Here is a 6623-nt window from a genome sequence, read left to right as displayed (position 1 = left end):
ATAGTATGTAATATTAATTAATATTATTATAATGACCTCATATTATGCATATAATATATGTGTATATCCTGAGCAGAGGACTGTTTGTCATCATATCTCTGGTTCCTTATTCTGACAAAAATTACTTCTACTTAACGGGCTGCTGGAGGGTTATTGGCTTAGGGGGTAGAAGAGCCTTGCTTGACTTGTCATTACGTGCTCGGGACAACTCTGAGATTTTTACATTAAATAAAAAGACCAGAAATGCAAACTGAACGTGTCCTGATTATTAGGAAAGGGACGTGCCACCAACTGCCTGTTCCTCCTCTGCTTTCATTTTCTCCACTCAAGATCCGCTACATTATTTTCTCAACTTCCCGGAGCTTGGCTCTGCTGAGACCCAGGGCTGCGCTGGTGGCTGTGGAATCACTTTGTGGTTAACGTTATTGACTTTCGGAGTTTCAGTTTTCATATGGAGAGCATGAATATTTTTACATAATTTATCTATTGCTACAAATAGAATATTACATGAATTTACAAACTGAAAACCTTACATTTTTCTTATCTTTTTCTCTTTGACATTTGTCAACATTCTGGCAACATTTTCTGTAGAACTTTTTGAACTCCCAATTTTGATTCTTTTACGAATTCTTTATTGTCTTTTACTACCTTTTTATTGTCTATATCTTGTCATGTGCTTTGATTATCTCGTTCTCTGTACCCTTTCTTTGGAGGGAAATCCACAAAAGTCATTTAGCTACGAACACTGCAAAACACTAGTAATGACTGCATCTGGGCATCCTGTCCACTCTAGTTTCTACCCGTATGTCTATCTCTGTATACCATCTCTCCCCTGCCCCCAGTTATTCCACTACACAGTCTGCCTGAATGCTCCGGGAGGTATCTCAAGCTCACTGTGTGATACACCAGGCTTCGTCATAGCTTTCTTTATGCAAAACACTCCCCACAACATGCACTACAGCCATCAACCCCTAACTCTGCTACTTGCCTATTGATAGCAATAGCAACTGACCTGCTTCATGAATTGTCTTCTCAATCTCCCAATCCTTTTCATTCTTTTAACATTTTTTAAACTTTCAAAACTATCATAACTCGCTTTCTTCAAATTTAATTTATCCCCAAATCATATTGATTTTATATCAGAACTATTTCTTAAATGTTGTCTTGTTTCATGCCGTCCTGCCTGCCTCTTTGCAAGTCTTTATTACCTCTTTTTCCCTTATTGTGCTTCTTTTTGTCGATTTGTTTATCCTGGAGACCATTACAGAGAGCCGGCTCTGAGCCAGTCGGTATGTGGATTGCTTGGGACCGCCCTCAGGTCCCTCTCCATGGTGGCAGTTAGGTTCTTCTCACAGCTACTTCCCATGCTGCACCCCCCACAGTGACCTCAGTCACTCTTTCCAGCACAAGAGCTTGTCCTGAAACACAAGCTCTACCGAAAGACTGCAGCTCCCTAAGGTGCACAATCCAAGCTCCTTCCAGGCACAGACCTTTGTCTTCTTTGCCATCATGGCTTCCTTTCTACTCTTTTCTCTACTACGAAGGACAAAGCATTGGGGTTCTCCAACAAAATCTGAGCAGAACAACACAACACAAAAATAAAAATTGCATGCTAGTGATTGCAATCTGCATGTGCTGGAAATGCCTCCGTCTCTCTTGTCTGCCTAACCTACCCTCCAAGACTCAAGTGAGACCTCCCCAATGAGAGAATTGGAGTCTTTTCCAAGATCCCACGCAACCCTCAGCTGCTAGAAAATATCTGTATTATAGCACCTGTCACCTTAAAATCAATCATGTCTTACCTGTTTGTTTACTTAACTAGATTTGGCTTATTCAATCAAGGGCTGATGGATTCATTTTTGCTATTCCTGGAACCTCGCTCATGCCCAGTATATTAGGCATTTAATAGAGGTTTGATGAATGGATAGATGGGATGATGAGAAGATGAATGATAAAAATGTGCTTCTTTTTAAAAATAATAGCTTTGAATATACCATTAGTCTTGCTCTCACTTCACTTTAAAGAGATTTCAATGACATGACTTTCCCGACCCTGGAAATAAATTCCTGTTTTAAATTCCAATACAAAGAGCTAAAAAAGAACTTCTCAACTTGTACATTAGATTCTTTTACATTCTTAAGATCTGAGGCACGGAGGGGACAGCTTCATGGACATTCACAGTGTGCTTGAAGGACATCTCAGTAGTGACTTGTAAATCAGAACATTCTGTGTATCTTCTCGTTCACTAAGGAAAAAATGAACAACACCGGGGGAAATAGATTCTGCATTTTAAATCACAGCAAACAAAACTAATAAACAGCAAAATGCACAAGCCTGTCAGCTGGAAGGAAGAAACAGCATCCATTTTATAAACAATTCACTCGCATGTCAGCCATCAGTCTGACAGGGAAAGAAAGGGAACAACACTTTTCAAGATATATCTATTTTGCTGCATAAATATTGAGCAAAATATTGTGTGAGCTGTATTGATTGGGAGTAAGGGCCCTGCAAATTTGAGGAGGCCATATTTCCAACATTAAATAAGTTTTTGTTGAGATACATTTCCTTTGAAATCTGAAGATTATTTGTGTCATTATTACCCCCTTTCTACAACAGAACATTGGAAGAGGTGTTACTATGATGAAAGTCAGGCGTAGTGGTTGAACTGTTAAGATCTACATATAATTATCTTCATATTAGCTGCACGAGTCTGGTGATGACAGAAGGAAGTCATGAAATTAAAACAGTAGAATTATTGACACATAGACCATCCGAAGGGATTACCCACTCAGTTTATCAAGAATGATTTGAATTTATTACAATGTTTTTCAGATGAAAACTTTAGTGTAATGGGATCCATGCCACAGCTTCGGCGTTTCCAAAGCACATCCTTAGGTCCTGCTGTTGGCGCTGATAGCATATTTGGAAGTGATCCCCAAATCCTGGAATGAAGTGGTGTGGAGGGTGACCCAGGTGGTTATTTCTCTAGGCGACGGGGCTCAGTCTCACTGGGGAGACTTGGGAAACCATTGTCCCTCAGAACTGTCCCTCCACCCACTGACACCCATCTCTCACTGACGGAAGCTTGCTCTGGGAGATGGGTACCCACTGCACCGATGGGCTGACCTTTAGAGTCAGGTGTCGGGGGCATGAGGATGGGCGGGGCCTCCAGCAGGCACCAGAGCAGTCCAGCCCCGCTGCAGCTGATGGAGCTGGCCCTGGGTGTGGTGTGAGGTCCCCGCAGTGTCCACGTCCATGCCCATGTGCATTTCATTTATAATTTCTTCAGCAACTACTTTAAATATAAAGATGTATTTTTTTGTGATTTAATGCACCAACAGATAGGAAGTAACCTGGAGAGCATACCAGCTATTTAAAAATTTGCAAAATTTAAAACAAATTGGGAAGTGTTACAATGTGTTAGTCATGATGCATGTGTAGTGGGTGCATTCTGTTGTCCCCTGTCACTGCTGCTGCTAACAGGCACCTCTTCTCGTCATTTTTCAAGACGTTCCTTTGAGGAGATCATGCTTATAAATGGAACAGACCTCTGACATCCACACCAGGCACCCTGCTACGCCATCCTCCGTCACAGGCAGGGCAGACCTTCCTGGGGCATTGGAGCGGTCACTAATGTTTCTTTTCTTTTTGCTAATAAGGTATGTTTTAAATCCTCCATAAATTATATCACCAGACTTTTCACTTACAATAGTTATAACATTTTTTCAACAGATAACATGCCATTCTGAATAAATTTTGAGCAAAATATATGTGAGCAGGCACCATCTTAAGAAAATTATCTGAATTAACATATTTCACTTTAATTAAAACACCATGAAGTTGGAGCACTATTATCTTTTTAAAAAAATTTTATAATTTAAAAATCATAATAATAATAATAATTATTATTATTTTTTCTTGAGAGAGAGAGAGAGGAAGGGAGAGGGAGAGAGAAACAGCAATGAGAGACAAACTGGATCACGTGCCTCCTGCATGCCCCCTACTGAGGATCGAGCCTGCAACCTTGGTGCCTGGGACAATGCCCAACCCGCTGAGCCACCGCGGCCAGGGCAGGTACTGTTCTTTATTACAGGAAGTGAAGCTGGGGCACAGTGAGGTAAGTAGCTTCCTGAAGGTCGAGAGGTGGAAAGTGAACTAGGTTTCAGACCCAGGTAGCCTGACCCTAGAGACTGTGCTGGGAACAGAGCAGGAAGTGGCCATATCAGGGTTTGAGTCAGAGTGTAAATTAAACCGGGGTTGTTCTGACTCCCAAACCACGCTGGTAGTGGTTGCTCCGCATCATGTGGTTTCAGAGTCAGCGCTTCACTCCTTTTGTGTGTCCAACAGTCTGATTTTCCAGAGTGCAGTTAGGGTCACGTCTCACTTCCTCATCCACCCACGTGAAGCCCTCCCATGGCTCCCCAGTGCTGGATGGATTGGGTCCACCTGGGTTATGTAGTTCCTCCTTACCTGCTGGCTTCAGCTCTGTCAGTCTCTGGATGCCACGACCTGGTCACGTTGATTTTCTGACCATTACTCGTTTCCTGCTTTCTTACCTCTGCTTGGAATCCTTTCTCTGACTTCACTTGATGGCATCCCATTTTTCTTTATAGCATTAGGTATCCTATATAATAAAAAACTAACATGCAAATTGCCCCCTGAACCGGGAGTTCAACCAGGGGGCCCAGCAGGCTGGCCCTGCCCCTAATCGACTCTCTCCCACCCCAATCGGGGGTGGGGCCCGCCGGCCAACCACCCGCAGCCCTCCCCCTGGCCAGCACAGCCTGATGGGCCAGGATCAGGGCTGGCGGGCCAGACCCCACCTGTGCACCTTCTGAATTTTGCTTTTCATCTGATCCAGGACAAGTTTTAAGAGTGAAATGAGACACTATTAAAAAGCTATGTCAAGACAACAGTATAAACTAGCACTTCCTGGGAAAGCGAACTCTCGTGGTCACATCATTGACGAAGGTCTTCCTGGCCCCCCCCCCCCCCCCCCCCCCCCCCCGTCCTTGTGTCTCGCTTCTTTTTTTTATTATGTATAAAAGTTTATTGTATAAAATTAAGGCCTTCACATTTTATAGATCACTAGTAGGTAATTTTTAAAAACCTACGCAAAAATTTTACTTGTGTTTCCTCCAGCCCCAACTATTCAAAGGGCCTGACCAATTGTTATGAAAACAAACACTATAAATAACACCAAGTCCTTTAAAGGCAACTCTCCCACATGTTATTTCTTGGCATAGGTGACCTTCAGGCATGGGACGGTGTGACCTTAAATCCTTGTGAAGCACCCCTGGCAGCTCCAGCCTGCCCATCATCTTCAAATCCAACAAGTGCAATGTCATGCCTCCCAGGTACCAAGCGTCCTTCCCTGTAACCAGGGAACTGATTAAACAGCGCGGATAACATCGTCTCATTAGTCCCTTCTGGTAAATTATTAAGGAATAAAACAGTTTGGAGGGTAATCAGGGACCTGAGGATTTAGCGTTGCATTTCCTTGGGTGTTAACTGGATGTGGTGCCCCAGACCAGGCTTCTTATTAGCGTTCAGAGCTGTCTGTTCCCAGGGTTGGCTTTCTTCTTTCCTTTCTTTTTTTCTTTCTTCTTCCCTTTCTTCTTTTCTTTGTCAGCAAAGGTACCAGGCATTTCAGCTATTACATTGGACTCTCTTTTTGCGCACTGGATTCGCATCCGTTTGCCATAAACTGGAAACCCTTGTAACTGTCTCAGGGCATTTGTGGATGAGCCCAGCTCTTTAACTGTAACAACGGCTTGGCCCTCATGTTCACGGTCTTGAAAGCTACAATATCTACAGCATGGCCAAACCGAGGCCATACAGCAGCAGTTCTCAACCTGTGGGTCGCGACCCCTTTGGCGGTCGAACGACCCTTTCGCAGGGGTCGCCTAAGACCATCCTGCATATCAGATATTTACATGACGATTCATAACAGTAGCAACATTACAGTTATGAAGTAGCAACGAAAATAATTTTATGGTTGGGTCACAACATGAGGAACTGTATTTAAAGGGCCAGAAGGTTGAGAACCACTGCCATACAGGGATCTCTTCAATGCTCCTTTTTAAATTTTGTATTCATATTATTGATATAAATTGTATGGTTTGGTCTGATATCCATCTTTTGGGTTAAACTATCCAAACAGCCTGAGGCCAGCCCAGCATCCCGTAACAACCGAGTGTTGTTTACTTTTAATGATCGACTGAAATTAATTGTTTTTGAGCTTCTATTTCAAAAACATAAAGCTCTTCAGGATAGGATGGTTTTAGTCACCTCCATCCCCCTTCCCAAGCTCATTGCACTGCAGGAGTTCCACAGTATTTGTTTAATGAATGAACTCACCTCCATTTCCAGGAAGCTGACAGCTGTGGGGAGAACAGGGGTGTGGGGCGTTGGTTCAATATATAGGCATGGGGGTGCTGGGTGCTGGTGGGACTTGTACCAAAGGAATGGCAAAAGAAGTGAGGTTAAATTGCATTCATTTTGGCCTGGCTATGATTGGGGTTTGGTCTGAAGGAGCATTAGTTGGTTTGAGGTGCGATCATGTATCTACCAGAACATCAAAACTGGATGAATGGGAAGAACTTACTTAGGTTACAGTGAAT

The 6623-nt window shown here is 43.1% G+C and overlaps 1 pseudogene; it reads right to left on the bottom strand.

Moving 5' to 3' along the window:
- Positions 1-5039: 5039 nt before the first annotated feature.
- On the bottom strand, positions 5040-6190 carry LOC132219931 (U2 small nuclear ribonucleoprotein B''-like; annotated as a pseudogene).
- Positions 6191-6623: the final 433 nt, after the last annotated feature.

The sequence above is a fragment of the Myotis daubentonii genome, chromosome 17, assembly GCF_963259705.1.
Source record: "Myotis daubentonii chromosome 17, mMyoDau2.1, whole genome shotgun sequence".
NCBI lineage: Eukaryota > Metazoa > Chordata > Mammalia > Chiroptera > Vespertilionidae > Myotis > Myotis daubentonii.
Note: the sequence above shows the minus strand (reverse complement) of the source record. Positions and strands in the feature narration are given on the sequence as shown.